This window comes from Salmo salar, chromosome ssa17 (assembly GCF_905237065.1).
Source record: "Salmo salar chromosome ssa17, Ssal_v3.1, whole genome shotgun sequence".
NCBI lineage: Eukaryota > Metazoa > Chordata > Actinopteri > Salmoniformes > Salmonidae > Salmo > Salmo salar.
In genome coordinates this window covers 1,276,602-1,295,000 of record NC_059458.1, presented here as the reverse complement: position 1 = coordinate 1,295,000, position 18,399 = coordinate 1,276,602, and the positions used below count along the sequence as shown (strand labels likewise).

General features: G+C 45.6%; 1 protein-coding gene across 3 annotated transcripts in view; it reads left to right on the top strand.

Annotated features, from left to right (window-relative positions):
- LOC123723710 (ras association domain-containing protein 7) overlaps nt 1–18,399 on the top strand; it is a 56,373-nt gene that overhangs the window by 12,048 nt on the left and 25,926 nt on the right. The window contains exon 2 of one of the 3 annotated variants that reach the window (XM_045698702.1): nt 6,597–6,767. The exons of 1 other annotated variant lie outside the window; for it this stretch is intronic. The gene's annotated coding sequence lies outside the window, so the exon portion shown is untranslated. Of the gene's footprint in view, nt 1–6,362; nt 6,768–18,399 lie in introns of those variants that run through there. One more of the 3 variants, XM_045698701.1, reaches the window with a different exon arrangement.

Here is an 18,399-nt window from a genome sequence, read left to right as displayed (position 1 = left end):
CCTCTCTCTCTAGCTCCTCTCTCTCTCTCTCTAGCTTCTCTCTCTCTCTTCTCTCTCTAGCTTCTCTCTCTCTCTTCTCTCTCTAGCTTCTCTCTCTCTCTCTAGCTCCTCTCTCTCTTTAGCTCCTCTCTCTCTCTAGCTCCTCACTCTAGCTCCTCTCTCTCTCTCTCAGCTCCTCTCTCAGCTCCCTCTCCCTCTCTTAGCTCCTCTCTCTAGCTCCTCTCTCTCTCTCTCTAGCTTCTCTCTCTCTCTCTTCTCTCTCTAGCTTCTCTCTCTCTCTTCTCTCTCTAGCTCCTCTCTCTCTAGCTCCTCTCTCTCTCTCTAGCTCCTCTCTCTCTCTAGCTCCTCTCTCTCTCTCTCTCTCTCTCTAGCTTCTCTCTCTCTCTAGCTTCTCTCTCTCTCTCTCTCTCTCGCTCCTCTCTCTAGCTCCTCTCTCTCTCTAGCTCCTCTCTCGTCTCTGCTCTCTCTCTCCCGTTTTCTATGCTCTCTCGCTCCTCTCTAGCTCCTCTAGCTCTTCTCTCTCTCTCTCGTTCTCTAGCTGCCTCTCTAGCCTTCAGCTTCTCTCTCTCTCTCGCTTCTCTCGCTCTCTCTCGCTCTCTCTCGCTCTCTCTAGCTCCTCTCTCTCGCTCTCTAGCTCCTCTCTCTCTCTCTAGCTCCTCTCTCTCTCTCTAGCTCTCTCTCTCTCTAGCTCCTCTCTCGCTCTCTAGCTCCTCTCTCTCTCTCTAGCTTCTCTCTCTCTCTAGCTCTCTCTCTCTCTAGCTCCTCTCTCTCTCTCCTAGCTCTCTCTCTCTCTCTCTCTCGCTCTCTCTCTCTCTCTCTCGCTTCTCTCTCTCTCTAGCTCTCTCTCTCTCTCTCTCTCTCTCTCTCTCTCTCTCTCTCTCTCTCTAGCTTCTCTCTCTCTCTCTCTCTCTCTCTAGCTTCTCTCTCTCTCTCCTCTCTAGCTTCTCTCTCTCTCTCTCTAGCTTCTCTCTCTCTCTCCTCTCTCTCTCTAGCTTCTCTCTCTCTCTCTCTCTCTCTAGCTTCTCTCTCTCTCTCTCTAGCTCCTCTCTCTCTCTCTCTCTAGCTCCTCTCTCTCTCTCTCTAGCTCCTCTCTCTCTCTCTCTAGCTCCTCTCTCTCTCTCTAGCTCCTCTCTCTCTCTAGCTCCTCTCTCTCTCTAGCTCCTCTCTCTCTCTCTCTCTCTCTCTCTCTCTCTCTCTAGCTCCTCTCTCTCTCTTAGCTCTCTCTCTCTCTCTAGCTCCTCTCTCTCTCTAGCTTCTCTCTCTCTCTCTCTCTCTCTAGCTCTCTCTCTCTCTCTAGCTTCTCTCTCTCTCTCTGCTCTCTCTCTAGCTTCTCTCTCTCTCTCTCTCTCTCTAGCTTCTCTCTCTCTCTCTCTCTCTCTAGCTTCTCTCTCTCTCTCTCTCTAGCTCCTCTCTCTCTCTCTCTAGCTCCTCTCTCTAGCTCCTCTCTCTAGCTCCTCTCTCTAGCTCCTCTCTCTAGCTCCTCTCTCTCTCTCTCTAGCTTCTCTCTCTCTAGCTTCTCTCTCTCTCTAGCTTCTCTCTCTCTCTAGCTTCTCTCTCTCTAGCTTCTCTCTCTCTCTCTAGCTCCTCTCTCTCTCTCTAGCTCCTCTCTCTCTCTCTAGCTCCTCTCTCTCTCTCTAGCTTCTCTCTCTCTCTAGCTCCTCTCTCTCTCTAGCTTCTCTCTCTCTCTAGCTTCTCTCTCTCTCTCTAGCTTCTCTCTAGCTTCTCTCTCTCTCTCTCTCTCTCCTCTCTAGCGTCTCTCTCTCTCTCTCTCTCCTCTCTAGCTTCTCTCTCTCTCTCTCTCTCCTCTCTAGCTTCTCTCTCTCTCTCTCTCTCCTCTCTAGCTTCTCTCTCTCTCTCTCCTCTCTAGCTTCTCTCTCTCTCTCTCTCTCTCTAGCTTCTCTCTCTCTCTCTCTCTCTCTCTAGCTTCTCTCTCTCTCTCTCTCTCTCTAGCTTCTCTCTCTCTCTCTCTCTCTCTAGCTTCTCTCTCTCTCTAGCTTCTCTCTAGCTTCTCTCTCTCTAGCTTCTCTCTCTAGCTTCTCTCTCTCCCTAGCTTCTCTCTCTCTCTCTAGCTTCTCTCTCTCTCTCTCTAGCTTCTCTCTCTCTCTCTCTAGCTTCTCTCTCTCTCTCTCTCTAGCTTCTCTCTCTCTCTCTCTCTCTAGCTTCTCTCTCTCTCTCTCTCTCTAGCTTCTCTCTCTCTCTCTCTCTCTAGCTTCTCTCTCTCTCTCTCTCTCTAGCTCTCTCTCTCTCTCTCTCTCTCTCTCTAGCTCCTCTCTCTCTCTAGCTTCTCTCTAGCTTCTCTCTCTCTCTCTAGCTCCTCTCTCTCTCTCTCTCTAGCTCCTCTCTCTCTCTCTAGCTCCTCTCTCTCTCTAGCTCCTCTCTCTAGCTCCTCTCTCTCTCTAGCTCCTCTCTCTAGCTTCTCTCTCTCTCTCTAGCTTCTCTCTCTCTCTAGCTCCTCTCTCTCTCTGTTTATTTGATCATCTCTCTGTTTATATCTGTGAATTTATCTCTCCATTATTGCTTGTCTCTGTCTCTCTCTCTGTCTGTTTGTCTCTCTAGTCTGGCCTGGCGCTGTGTTTGTTCACAAGTGTGAGACCAGTGTGTGGCGAGGCGGTATCCCACACACTCCCACCACCAGAACTCCCAGAATGGAGAGGATCTGAGGGTTGGGGCTTGGGGTCAGTGTGTGATGTGAGCATACTGTTGACTTAAACCCTGACTGGCTTTTGTGTTCCACACTGAGGGGTTCCATGCATGACTGAGGGAGAGAGAGCCCTTCCCTGGCTGTGGGTTGACACTGGTCTAGACTGGATGACAGCAGAGGAAGAGATATAGGCTATCACATTTGCTTCTCTCTTTCGTATTGTTGAACTGGTATGAACTGTTTTCATGCACAGACAAGACAATGGCCTGTTGTAGTAGTACAGATGAAATGAGGTGAGATTATGATTTCCAAATGAGATCATAAAGATAGACCTATATTATTCCTTGTCTGTGACAAGTATTATGGCAGAAAACAAAGGCTTTGTTTCTAACTTCTGCGGGGTGTGCTATATTTAAGAGTAAACCATACAATGATCTAAGCCATCCAGCCTTTCTCTATCTTCATGATACACAGAGCAGAGCTACAATGCAGGAGCAATAGTTCAACGCTGACCATAATGACATGGCTATGTTATACTTAACTCTGCTAGGAACAAACAAAGTATTACTACTGCCTTGGTCTGGCTTACCCTGACCACAGCCTATGCCAACAAAAGTTCAGAACTCAGTGTGTTGTTGCAAACATGAGAGCAGTGCAGGCTGGGACATATTCAATTGGACAAGCAATGAAGCAAAATGTTTAGAAACTTATTGGACTGTAGTCCCTTCTTCGTTTCAAAGTGTTTTCTCCTATTGGATCCTGTTGAACACAACGCTGTATTTTTCCGTCCGTCCGTCCGTCCGTCCGTCTGTCTGTCTGTCTGTCTGTCTGTCTGTCTGTCTGTCTGTCCCATTGAAGAAGTGTCAGGAAAGAGCGGCCTATTTATCTTCCTCAGATACTGACATCTTCTTGCCTTTTCTGCTCTGATCTACTGTTGGCTTATTGCTCTCTGGACAGATGTATGTGTCCTTAGTAAAGGTATTAAGTTATGGGCTCTGATTGAGGCCAGTGAAAGGGTGAGCCGGGTTGTGGGTTTGGGAATGCTCTCAGTCTTTAGTGTCCTGGGACTGAACATTGAGCGGGAGGAAACGGGGCTGTATTGGGTTTGACTGCAAAGATGATGAAGCTTTTTAGACCTCATCTGACTTTCTTTCTTTTTGCTCCATGCAAACTGGGGGGGGTGTTGAATGTGTTATAGAAAAGTAAGGTTTGGGGGGTGATGGAGGGAGGGAGGTGAACCAGAATCAGGGTTTACAGGAGACAGTGAATATGGCGATTCTCCTTTAATCCCTGAAAGCAGCCATTCAACTTGCCATTCAGCAGCTTTTCAAGCTTAATACATTTCATACTTATCAAATAATGTTTTTGTTGAGCAACTATTGTTATTACTGCCATCATGGCGGATAAGTACTTCCAAAAAAGGTCAAAATAAAAAGTTACATGCAACTGAAAAAAATCCTTGTCTGGAAAGAATCTAAGTATTGTTTTTGACCAAGTGTGCCAAATCCACCTCTTTTGCTCCTGCAATATTAGTAATGGATTTGAAATGCACACAAATAAAGCCTATCTAGAAATATACAATCACTGTAAAATTGTACCCTATATTGTCATCTTACATGAAATATTATTGCATTCCGTGTAGCGTTTGTGAAACAACAGATTGATATGACGTACGTACACTACTGTAGGTGGTAAAATCAATGACCTTTCCAGCCAACATGTGCTTGGCAGTAATTCCAATTTCATTGGAGGTGCAGAAGAGGTGGATTTGGTGCATGCGCACTTGGTATAAAAAACATACAGATTCTTTCCAGATGAGAAATGTTTTTGGTTGCATATAACTTTATTTCGATATTTTTTTATTTTTTTATTTACATTTTTTTGACAGTAATGATAGTTGCTCAGTGAAAATCCATTTTGTTTTTTAGTACAGAAGTACAGAACGTATTTTGACATTAAGCTGGTGAAAGGCAAGTTTAATGGCTGCTTTCTGGGCTTGAAGGAGAATTGCCATACGTCTCCTGTAAACCCATATTCTGGTTCAGGAGGGAGGCACCCTCAGGAATGCCTGGAAGGGGACGGTGAAATCTCAAAGCCTTCAGATGAATCCTTACATCACATCTAACTCACCTGCCCTCAGCTCTCATTGGCTCTGTTTGACTTGGGATTTACCAGCTAAGTAGTTCCTAATTGTAGGGAAAAAGACTGACTTCTCGATATTGCCCTTTTAAAACTTTACTTCCCTCTGGCACCTTCTGCTTTTCTCACCCAGGCCACTAGCAACTGAACCTCCAGGGTTCTCTCCCTTCACTGTAGTTCCAGTCAGAAGTGGAGGTGTGTGTGTGTGTGTGTGTGTGTGTGTGTGTGTTACTGGATCTGTTGTGGATCTGACCTCTTAAATGTGTCAAAAGCTTGTCAGTGGACAGAAGTGTCAGAGCTCTCTGAGGTGTTCCATAGTTCAGGCTGAAGTAAAAAGATAAGCCTAGCCTGGTTTATATGGTTTCATTAAGTTTGGGGGACATGTATGGGTTATTGCAAGACAAAATAGCCCCATTATTTAACATTTTAGTCTCAATGAGTCTGTGTTTGTGAATGTGTTTAGTTAAAGACTGTTATGAATCATGTCAGTTCAGTCTTGGTAAATTAGACTAATGCTCAGGTTGTGTGTTGCTTTTTAGTGTGTTTACCCTAAAGGCCATAGGATGTCCTGCCGTGACAATACCAACACAACATCTATTTGGCCTGGCACAGCTCCAAATCCAGCCTTAGTGGCTTAGCAGGAACCACACACACACACACACACACACACACACACACACACACACACACACATCTGATTGTTTTGAGGGGTTTCCCTGTTTCTTTGTGAAACAGACTAGGCTATATCCAAGAGAGGGCCTGCTGTCTATTTGAAGGGCCTGCTGTCTATTTGAAGGGCCTGCTGTCTATTTGAAGGGCCTGCTGTCTATTTGAAGGGCCTGCTGTCTATTTGAAGGGCCTGCTGTCTATTTGAAGGGCCTGCGCTACTGGGATCCTCCTGTGTATCAGTGACCAGCCCTGGGGTTTTGGGTTGGGGAGAGGCAGAGGGAATCATGTAGTATGGGAGTGCAAAAGAGATGGAAGGAGAGAGAGAGTGAGAAAGGGATGAAGAGAGAGAGGTGTTAATGGAAAACAGGCCTCAGCTCCTGCTGTGGGGCTCCCACACACAACCATTGGTAATGCTAGGCTCTCTGGTGTGTGTGTGTGTGTGTGTGTGTGTGTGTGTGTGTGTGTGTGTGTAAGAGAGCGAGATATTCTGCGCTTATTCCAGGAACAGAAACGGCAAAGTTTGAATTTGGGGCTGAGTGTGCGTTAGTCAATGTGCACGAATGTGATCAGTGTGTGTTCTGTGTTTGTCATATTTCCCTGCTGTGACAAGAAGTGTGTCAGAGGAGGCTGGTGGGAGGAAGGGCTCATTGTAATGGTATTAATGGAACGGTACCAAACATATGGAAACAACGTGTTTGACTTCTTTCCATTAATTCCAGGCATTACAATGAGCCTGTCCTCCTATAGCTCCTCCCACCAGCCTCTGGTGTGCCTCTGTACCTGGTGTGGATATTGAGACTGTTGATTCCAGCAAATGACACTGAGTGTGTTACTGAGAATGAACGAGGTAGGTGGAGAGAATACTCTTCTACTCAGTACCTGGAGAGGGGGATGCCCTGTCAGCAGTGTGTGTCAGGGCGGGGTGAAAGGAGAGCGACTGGGAGGGTGTGTTTCTGTATGTCAGAAAGGGAAGGGTGGAGAGGGAGGGGTAGAGCGAGGGAGAGTTCAGCAGTCACTCAGATCTTCCTGAAGCAGCCATTGAACGAGTGACGGAGAGAAAGAGAGAAACAGAGGGGGAGAAAAAGGAGAGAAAGGAAGAATGAGAGAAACAGATGAGTAGCAACAGACCAATCTGTTTAATCCCCAGCCACCTTGTCTGACTCGGACCCCCGCTGGACTTTACACACTCACTCACTCACTCCCTCTTGCGCTGGGACTACACTTCCTGATCCCTCTCTCCAGAGCCCGGAGGAGCGAGTGGAATCTACCCGAGAGAAGGAGAGAGAGAGAGCTGTTAAGGAAGACATTTCCACACCTGGTGAGTGTGGCATATGTTGTTCTGGGAAAAAGTGTGTGAGTTTGTGTGAGGGACTTTATATGAGTGTGTGAGTGTGTGTTTGTGTTTGTGTTCAATGTCCCTGACCAGGCTACTGTATCTTTAACTGTATCTGTTGTTGCTAGACTGTGTGACTCTGTGACACAACTCAAACCTGTTAGGAGGAAACTGTCTGCCTGACCTGTGTGTGTGTGTTTCTGCATGAATGTGTGTGTGACAAGGCATGATAAGGCCATGCGTATCTCTTCCACAGCCTGCACGTCACCCAGCTCTTTTTACTTTCGCAGATTAAAGATTCATTTATGGAGGGCACGGGCAGAGTTCACTCACTGCCTATACAAAGCTTTACTGTTAGTGTGCTACACATTCTAAAATATTAACTTATTATCCTAACGTGTGTGTGTGTGTGTGTGTGTGTGTGTGTGTGTGTGTGTGTGTGTGTGTGTGTGTGTGTGTGTGTGTGTGTGTGTGTGTGTGTGTGTTGTTTAGAGTCTGTAGTTGTTGTCCAACCATGTGGATTGATTAGGGCGCCAGAGATTTTATTGTCTGGCTTACTCTGAGAGTAAATAGTTATACTTCATGTGTTGTGTGTACATGTTAGTGTGTGAGATGGTTGCGGAGGGAGGGAAGTAAATGTATTTAAACTCGAGCACATTTTCAACCAACTGTCTCCTCAGTCAGTAGATTTTTGTTGTTGTTGACATTTAGAGAACGTTTGTGACAATTTAAAATAGACTACTGCAGTGCATTTCCAGCTGGATGTAATGATGTCAGACCCCCAAAAAGAAACCACAGTGTCTAAATGAAAATGAAGTGGTAGAAGTGTTTCCATTAAGCATTTAGACAAACTGTGTATTAATAAATTGGCGACAGCCAGTATGCCCTCCCTCCTATCGGTTTCATGTCTCAGGTAGCCTGCCAAAACCAGCATGGATAGAATGCAAGAATTGACTAATATTTGTGTGTGTGTGTACGCACACACACACAGTGGATTAAACTTACAGTATGGTTCATTTCCCATTACATTGGGCTGGGTGGAGCGTACTCTGAGGGATGGCTGTGTTCACTGCGATGTTATATTTAATGGCCTTTTTACTGCTTCACTACACCTGGAAAAGCACAGCCACTTTTCTCCTCCTCTGTTATGAAGTGCGTGTGTGTGTCTAGCTGTAAATTCATGTAATGTAGTCTTTCTGAGCGCAGTTAGTTCATTCTAACTGATGATGTGGGTGTATAAAGTGCCTGTCCTCATGCTGTGAAGTGGCTCTGCCTGTCATTGGTTACCTACTGCAGGTGGTCTCAAAGCAACAGTATGTGAATGTTTTCACGAGGGAAAGTATTACTTGTTTCTTGTGTAGGTGTGTTTGAGAGAGTGAATGTGTGTGTAATGTGATGGACAGACAAACAGTGTGTGATCTATCAGGAAGGAGAGTGCACTGCATGATTTAAAGATTGATCCAGTGCTGCTCTCCTCACTTGCACTCTTCTGCCTCTCTCACAGACATACACACACACAGGCACCTGTATATTTCCTTATTCCAATCTCTCTCTCTCTCTCTGTCTCACTCACTCTCTCTCTCTCACATATGTTCACCCAGGCCCTAACTGGGTGGCAGGAACCAATAGCTTCCGGTCTGTTTGTTTCTGGAGGAAAATGTTTGATACCAATTGCTGCATGTTTCCCTTCAGTCACCCAGTTAGAGAGAAGTTCTAATGGAAAGTCCCTGGCAGTTTGGCTGTGGTCATTTAGTCCGGCAGTGAAAGATAACCTTCTGGGCCCTCTGAAAACCTCTAGATCAGCGGTCAGACCAAACTCCCTCACTGTCAGACTGCATCCTGATAACCCACACACCTCAGAATTTGTTGCTACTGACAACAAAGTCTACCTGGGTGACGGTGATTTGTGCTTTCCACTGCACTGTCAGCTTCACTCCTGGCTCTGTCTGTTTCTTACTGCTCCACCTCTTTCATCCTTGTGTGTGTGTGTGTGTGTGTGTGTGTGTGTGTGTGTGTTTTGTGTTTTCTGTCAAACCTGCTTGGCCTCAGACTTCTAGGTTGATCTATATGATCCTGACCTGTTAGAGTTGACAGTGTTGCCAAGCCTCCGGATACCTGTGGACGTGGAGACGAGGGGCTATGTGTGTGTGGTGCGTGTAATGAGATTTATCTTGACGCAGCCTGTCTTGTGACCGTGGCAATGCAAATATCCCACAATCCCCTGGGAGAGTCATGTGATGCCATACGTAGACATGGCAATGGGGTGTTGTGTTTGAGGAGCCATGTTGACTCACAGCATCTTACAAAACCGTAAATAAGGCCGGTCTCTCTGCCAGGGGAGGGCCTGAATACACACACACGTACGTACGTACGTACGTACGTACGTACACACACAGGGGCCTGAGAGAGGGGCTTTTGGCACCAAGCAGAAGGCAAGCTGTGATGTTTTCTAAATCTATGACAAAGGGAGTAGAGGCAGGTGTTCTTGACAGTGACTTGCCTCCAATCAGAGTTGGAAGACGTTGCCTTAAACTGAGATCTATTATCTGTGAACATCATAAAGTACGTCAAAGTTGCCTCCAAGAGTAGGTAATAGAAGCTAAAAGCTCAAATCTAAATTCTTCAGCCCTCTCAGGATGTACCATTAGGACGGATACTAGGTCAAAATGGACTGAAAAATCAGCACCTAGGGACATTTTCTCATCCTATAGTAGTACATGGTAACCTCCAGGGCAGTCTCTGTCCACTGATACACACAGACAGTCAGACTGGTTGGTATTCCTCAGGTTAGGGGCTGTGTACTTCAACACAGTCTCAGCACACTCTGGTGCTTCACTTTCACAGCTCAGGATCTTTCATGGGTGAAGAAGACTTGTTGTCACTTTGAACAGTGTTATATTTGGTTCTTAGAGCTGTATGTAAACCCCTATGCTCACCACAATGGGATGACAAAGATCTCCCTGTCATGGAGATGAATGGATAAGGCCCTGTTCTCAGTGTCTTGACTCATCCCTTTGTTTAGTTAGGGCGCTTGTTTTACATTGGCCTTTTCCCACTGACGTATGTTCTCTTGACTTGCTCAGTAGACTCTCCATGCTGCTCTGTGGACTGTTGACTGTTGTACCACCATAAACACACTGTTTGGAGAGTTTCTCTTTGAAATATTGAAATGTGTCTGAGCTGTGTGTGTGGTAAAGAACATCCTGAATGGATACCAGCCACTAGAGGTTTTCACGGATCCACCTGTACCCGAATACCCGATCTGGGACCCAGAATTCAAAATGATGTCAAGGATGTGGGTTAGATCTGATATGATTGTCACAGGTCTCGGGTATGTGTAATTTTAACTGACTTGTCCGGAAGGGCCCTTACATTTCCGAATGAGACTGCTGCAGTAGAGCGCGAGAGAGAAATTGTATAATTTATGCTGCTGCTCTTGCTTTTCACGAGAGTGGAGCGTTGATGTTGGCCAATCCTAAATCATCAAAGCGGCAGTATGGTACAGTCATAGAGCCTCGCTCCATGTGTGGCAAAAGTTAGGAGATTTCTAATGGAATTAAAATGATGGAATTAAAAGTTAAAGGAGAAGGATCGGCTACAACGACCAAGAGCCAACAGGTGGGCAATCTGCTTCTTAATATTCTGAATGGAGTTGTTGTTATTTGTAACTGTAGGATGAGAAGGCGCATGCACTGAAGCCTCAGTTAGTCAGCCTAGTTAGTTTAATAATCCTCTCAGGGATCGGCGTCCCACTAGCGGGACAACTTCTGATGAAACTGGAGGGCGCGCAATTCAAATAAATAATCATAACAATTATGGATATTAAACATTTTGGTACATACAAGTGTCTTATATTGGTTGAAAGCTTAGTCTTGTTAATCTAACTGCACTGTCCAATTTACAGTAGCTATTACAGTGAAAGCATGCCATGCGATTGTTTGAGGACGGCGCCCCACATCAAAATATTTTTCCACCGGCACAGATTTCATAAATTCACAAATGGTGATTAAATATTCACTTACTTTTTGAAAATCTTCCTCTGATTTATCCAAAAGGTCCCAGCTATAATATGTACTGTCGTTTTGTTAGATAAAATCCTTCTTTATATCCCAAAAGGTCTGTTTAGTTGGCGCCACCGATTTGAGTAATCCACTCGTTCAACACGCAGAGAAAGGAATCCGAAAATCTACTCCTAAACTTTGTTTCAACAAGTCAAAATACATTTCTATTTATTCCTCAGATACCCTAAAATGTAATCAAACTATAATATTTCTTACAGAAAGAAGTATGTTCAATAGGAAATCGATTTTAGCATGTCTTCATGGCACAGGAAAACATGAATTTCCAAGACTGTGTCCCTGTACTAAAACTGTTATTTCTTATTCGTTTTGGAAGTTACAAGCCTGAAAGTTTGAACATACTGATGACACCCAGTGGAAGCCATAGGAATTGCATCCTGGGAGCTAGAATTGAGTATGCCCTTATACTTGTCATTGGAAGAGCATGGTCTCTCAAAAAATAAAATTGTGTTTTGGGGGGGATTTTCTCCTACCATATCTATTGTGTTATACTCTCCTACATCATTATTTTAACATTTCTACAAACTTCAAAGGGTTTTCTTTCCAATGGTACCAATTATATGCATATCCTGGCTTCAGGGCCTGAGTAACAGGCAGTTTACTTTGGGCACTTTTTTCTCCCCCTCCCTGCTCCCCATGTCACTTGCTCACAGCACTGCCCATCCCCCGCCTGCTAAAGTGGCACCTCTCTCCCTCCTCTCGTGCATTATCAGCTCCGGTTAATAAAGTAGCTTTAAAAAAAAATTCTGCTGCTTTCGTCACTCTGATCGGACAGGGTCTGGATCCGACCAGGTTTATACGGAACGGGTCTAGTTGGCTCGGTTCCGCTCGGAAATGTTTTTTATTTATGCATATCAGGTCCGGGTGGGAACCCCATGTCCATTTCGGAACGGGTCAATTTTTTGAAGACCTCTACCAGGCACACACATAGCAGAGCTAAACCCCTCCCTTCCCCCACACCTCCCTCATCTGTGGTTCCGGGGGACTGAGATCTTCTCTAGGAGAAATCCATCTCAACAGACTGGCTAGTGTCAACTATGGACCCCTGACTGTGTGTGTGTTTATGGTAAGGGGGTGAAAGGGAGGTTTCTAGGGCTGGACAGAGCGAGACAGATATATATAACCCTGCTGGGATATGAGGAATCCCACCGTAAATCTACATCATCCCCTTTACCCTTCCACTCATCCTCCACTCTATCCCGCCATAATTTCACCCCTGGACTTAGAGCAAAAATCGTTACTCATCCCCCAGTTTAATGAGAGACAGAGGTGTGGCTGGCACCTCCCCATGAGTGGCCTTAGCCCTATAGATCCCCACTGCATGACCCACACCAACCACACTCAAGTCAATACTACCCTCATAGCTTCCATAAACATCCACATACTCTGCTTCCCTCACACCATACACCTTCTGCACCTAACCCCACACCTTACTCCCCCTCAACCTTACCTCTGTCCTTTCACAACAAACATTCCTCAGGGTGTATGAATCCCCACTGTCCTGTTTAAAGTACAGATCTCACATGAACACACACACTCACACGTTTGCCCTTATCCCACTCTCCCAGGGATAGTCACTCTCTCCCTAGGTCAATATTAGGTGTGTGATAGGAGGTTAGCATACCTCTGACCTTTACCATGGATCCTCATGTTAATCTACAACACCTGTTTATTACCTAAGCTGTGTATTAGATTGACAAATGTTTCACTAGTGTTCAGGAGAAGAAATATAGTGTTCAGGAGAAGAAATGGAGCTGTAGGAAACTAAGACGTTATAGTGTAATGGGATAGCATTGGCTGTTGGTTGACACAGTATCCCATGCATGGCCCCAAGTTAGAACACATATTTCCCTAGTGTTAGGGTGAAGGAATGGAACTAGATGAGTTCAGTTTAATTGAAACCAGTGTTGAAGGGACTGAGTTTGTTATTGTTAACTATCCATTGCATGGCCCCAGCTAAGTTGAGAGACTTGGGAGGTAGCCTAACTGGGTGGAATGCAGCACAGATCTCATCTGTTAAAACATTCATCCAGCCCTCAAGTCCTTGTTTTGCATTTGGAGTCATATATTTTGACTGTCTGTCCCAGCCTTGTTAAAGTATGCACACCTACACTAGTCTGGACTGGATCCTAAAGACTCTCCAACTGTCGTTTGGTTTTAGGCTATAGACAGTGGTGTAGTGGAGGGTAAATGCAACTAAATGCAGTTTAACCACCATTTGTTTTTGCACGACAGCGAGCGTTACTTTATTCACCGTGACAGGTGATCAGTTTACCCAGCTATTTGTTTACCACAACATTGGCTATAGACAACTCTCAATGTAGTATTTGGGGTTTAACATATAACGCTTGGAATGGGTCTCATTTGGAACATTTTGGAGTAAACTGCTGGAACATTAAATCCCAAAAAGGAAAACAAAAAAGCAGCCTGAAGTGGCCCTACTGTAGCTTTTTGACTGGTAAGAAGCTTCAGGAGGGTGGTCAAGTGTGTTTGTGAGGCAGAGGTCTTGGGTTCGAGCCTCGGTGTGAGCCGAGTCAGGAGGAAGCGGTACTCCCTAAGCAAGCAGCGGGACGTCCTTTACATTAGCAGACATGGAAAGAGCCTTAAATGACTATTGAGACCAGCCCAGTGCTACTGGAGGCTGACGTGCGCACACACAGATGAGACTAGAACAGGGCCTACGAATATAAACTGTCCTCAGTGCAATTTAAGGGTACCAACTTAGTCTTGTAATTGCACTCTCCGTTCTTTAATTAAGTCAATGAGTACGCTTACATGCACACAATAATGCGATTATAGTCAGACTAATATAATAGTTCGTATTTTTTTTATTTTTATTTTTAAGTACAAGCTTGGATAGAAGAAAGATTTCCCTAATAATACTGTTTAAATAAACGTTCTACCACAGCAAACATATTATTTGGAAGCATATTTGTTTCTGAGTTAGGACATAAACTCCACAAAAAAAGAAACGTCCCTTTTTCAGGACCCCGTCTTTCAAAGATAATTCGTAAAAAATTCAAATAACTTCACAGATCTTTATTGTAAAGTGTTTAAACAATGTTTCCCATGCTTGTTCAATGAACCATAAACAATGAATGTACATGCACCTGTGGAACGGTCATTAAGACACTAACAGCTTACAGACGGTAGGCAATTAAGGTCACAGTTATTAAAACTTAGGACACTAAAGAGGCCTTTCTACTGACTTTGAAAACACCAAAATAAAGATGCCCTGGGTCCCTGCTCATCTGCGTGAACGTGCCTTAGGCATGCTGCAAGGAGGTATGAGGACTGCAGATGTGGCCAGGGCAATAAATTGCAATGTCCGTACTGCGGGACGCCTAATACGGCGCTACAGGGAGACAGGACGGACAGCTGATCGTCCTCGCCGTGGCAGACCATGTGTAACAACACCTGCACAGGATCGGTACATCCGAACATCACACCTGCGGGACAGGTACAGCATGGCAACAACAACTGCCTGAGTTACACCAGGAACGCACAATTCCTCCATCAGTGCTCAGACTGTCCGCAATAGGCTGAGAGAGGCTGGACTGAGGGCTTGTAGGCCTGTTGTAAGGCAGGTCCTCACCAGACATCACCCGCAACAACGTCGCCTACGGGCACAAACCCACCATCGCTGGACCAGACAGGACTGGCAAAAAGTGCTCTTCACTGACGAGTCGTGGTTTTGTCTCACCAGGGGTGATGGTCGGATTCGCGTTTACACCGAGGCCTGTACTCTGGAGCGGGATCGATTTGGAGGTGGAGGGTCCGTCATGGTCTGGGGTGGTGTGTCACAGCATCATCGGACTGAGCTTGTTGTCATTACAGGCAATCTCAACGCTGTGCGTTACAGGGAAGACATCCTCCTCCCTCATGTGGTATCCTTCCTGCAGGCTCATCCTGACATGACCCTCCAGCATGACAATGCCACCAGCCATACTGCTCATTCTGTGCGTTATTTCCTGCAAGACATGAATGTCAGTGTTCTGCCATGGCCAGCGACGAGCCCGGATCTCAATCCCATTGAGCACGTCTGGGACCTGTTGGATCGGAGGGTGAGAAATGTCAGAGAACTTGCAGGTGCCTTGGTGGAAGAGTGGGGTAACATCTCACAGCAAGAACTGGCAAATCTGGTGCAGTCCATGAGGAGGAGATGCACTGCAGTACTTAATGCAGCTGGTGGCCACACCAGATACTGACTGTTACTTTTGATTTTGACCCCCCCCTTTGTTCAGGGACACATTATTCCATTTCTGTTAGTCACATGTCTGTGGAACTTGTTCAGTTTCAGTTTATGTCTCAGTTGTTGAATCTTATGTTCATGCAAATATTTACACATGTTAAGTTTACTGAAAATAAACGCAGTTGACAGTGAGAAGACGTTTATTTTTTTTCTGAGTTTATAAAGTTGGTATGTGTAAACTACTAAAACGCATACATTCAGTTGTTTCAAACTCACTTTACTTGCGCTAAAGGAAGCTTGCTCGGCTAGAAAGCCGATTTAAGATGTATGTATGTATGTATTAATTATATTATATTAAACTGGTCCTAATATTTCAAAAAATTGTCCAGAAAACCAGGTTTTCTAATCAGCGTAGGTTTACTTCGATGTTTACCTTTTGCTGAGTTAAGATTAGCAGAGTTGGGTGTTTACATGATTATTGCATAATCTGCCTACTGCCATAATCAGTTTAACATCGAATTATTACTGTGCATGTAAACCTACTCAATGACCCAAACGTCAAACCCACGGCTCCGTGTGGTCACGGTTCGGTTTCGGGACAGCGGGAAACAGTTACTGTATTTTATTTAAGAAAATACAAAGTGTTGGTATTCCTGATTCCATATATGATCATGAGTCATAATGCCTGAGGAGAGCCCAATCAGGAATACTATCACTTTGTATTTTCTCAAATGAAAACACATGATTACTCATCAACAACAACACAAAAATAAAGTGCAATATACACTGCTCAAAAAAATAAAGGGAACACTTAAACAACACAATGTAACTCTAAGTCAATCACACTTCTGTGAAATCAAACTGTCCACTTAGGAAGCAACACTGATTGACAATACATTTCACATGCAGGTGGAAATTATAGGCAATTAGCAAGACACCCCCAATAAAGGAGTGGTTCTGCAGGTGGGGACCACAGACCACTTCTCAGTTCCTATGCTTCCTGGCTGATGTTTTGGTCACTTTTGAATGCTGCCGGTGCTTTCACTCTAGTGGTAGCATGAGACGGAGTCTACAGCCCACACAAGTGGCTCAGGTAGTGCAGCTCATCCAGGATGGCACATCAATGCAAGCTGTTGCAAGAAGGTTTGCTGTGTCTGTCAGCGTAGTGTCCAGAGCATGGAGGCGCTACCAGGAGACAGGCCAGTACATCAGGAGACGTGGAGGAGGCCGTAGGAGGGCAACAACCCAGCAGCAGGACCGCTACCCCCGCCTTTGTGCAAGGAGGAGCAGGAGGAGCACTGCCAGAGCCCTGCAAAATTACCTCCAGCAGGCCACAAATGTGCATGTGTCTGCTCAAACGGTCAGAAACAGACTCCATGAGGGTGGTATGAGGGCCCGACGTCCACAGGTGGGGGTTGTGCTTACAGCCCATCACCGTGCAGGACGTGTGGCATTTGCCAGAGAACACCAAGATTGGCAAATTCGCCACTGGCGCCCTGTGCTCTTCACAGATGAAAGCAGGTTCACACTGAGCACGTGACAGACGTGACAGAGTCTGGAGACACCGTGGAGAACGTTCTGCTGCCTGCAACATCCTCCAGCATGACCGGTTTGGCGGTGGGTCAGTCATGGTGTGGGGTGGCATTTCTTTGGGGGGCCGCACAGCCCTCCATGTGCTCGCCAGAGGTAGCCTGACTGCCATTAGGTACCGAGATGAGATCCTCAGACCCCTTGTGAGACCATATGCTGGTGCGGTTGGCCCTGGGTTCCTCCTAATGCAAGACAACGCTAGACCTCATGTGGCTGGAGTGTGTCAGCAGTTCCTGCAAGAGGAAGGCATTGATGCTATGGACTGGCCCGCCCGTTCCCCAGACCTCAATCCAATTGAGCACATCTGGGACATCATGTCTCACTCCATCCACCAACGCCATGTTGCACCACAGACTGTCCAGGAGTTGGTGGATGCTGTAGTCCAGGTCTGGGAGGAGATCCCTCAGGAGACCATCCGCCACCTCATCAGGAGCTGCCCAGGCATTGTAGGGAGGTCATACAGGCACGTGGAGGCCACACACACTACTGAGCCTCATTTTGACTTGTTTTAAGGACATTACATCAAAGTTGGATCAGCCTGTAGTGTGGTTTTCCACTTTAATTTTGAGTGTGACTCCAAATCCAGACCTCCATGGGTTGATAAATTGGATTTCCATTGATTATTTTTGTGTGATTTTGTTGTCAGCACATTCAACTATGTAAAGAAAAAAGTATTTGATTAGATGATTTCTTTCATTCAGATCTAGGATGTGTTGTTTAAGTGTTCCCTTTATTTTTTTGAGGTGTGTGTGTGTGTGTGTGTGTGTGTGTGTGTGTGTGTGTGTGTGTGTGTGTGTGTGACAGTGAAATCAATATGTAAACATGGCTCAGACATTGTATAGGCCTATGCTGTAATGTTTTCTTACAAAGAGAAAAATATGCGCACTTGTGTGACTACTCAAAGGGGGCGTGTCTGTAGCACGGTACTTCTCGCCTCTCACTGTGGGGTAATGTGACGGGCTGTCACTACTTAGCTGTCTGTAGCCCTGGAGGTCCATCCATCTGTAGTAAACGCAACACATGGTGCATTGGCCAATTCGTTGACTACTTCAGATTTAGCTTGCTAGTAAAGAGTGGGTACTACCTGTTTGCTGAAATGGGCGAAGAGTGCAAAGTTCGTAACGTGGCGCGAGCACTTTCATGAGGTGCTGAGTCTGACACCCCCTATTCTCAACCACCAAGAATCGGTGCATATCCGCGGCTATAAACATACCTATCGCTCTTGTAATTTTTTGGGCCCGGTCAGATTCGGCAGCGAAAGGCTGCTTGGATGTAGAGGGGAGACCAAGTTTGTATTGTTTTTATCCAGTGGTAGGAATACTGGGGTGTGTTGGCAGCTGCATAGACTATTCTCGTTTAGCAGTGGCTACATAGTACTGTTAAATATGTTTCCTATCGCCGTTGTAATCTACTGGGAAGCCAACATTTTCCCCAACTGGAGAATTAAACGACGATGGAGAATCGTCCTGTTTTATTGACTCCATCAGTTGCCATTGTACAGAACTAGTGCCCAGCTGCGCCTCGCAAAAGGACAGTTTGAAATGCGCCAATTAAGATTCGAATTTTAATTACAACGTGCGCATAGGCTCTAGTTGTTTTAACGGAATAGCCTGAAATGTCATTTTTCTGCTCCAATTCACTCAAAAGGCATACAACGCAGCGTAGGCATAACCTATAGGCCTAGTGTGTTTATGTTTATTCGGTACACCCCTAATTGTGTGTGCGTTCTGCATTTGTGTGTGCGTGATCTCGACTC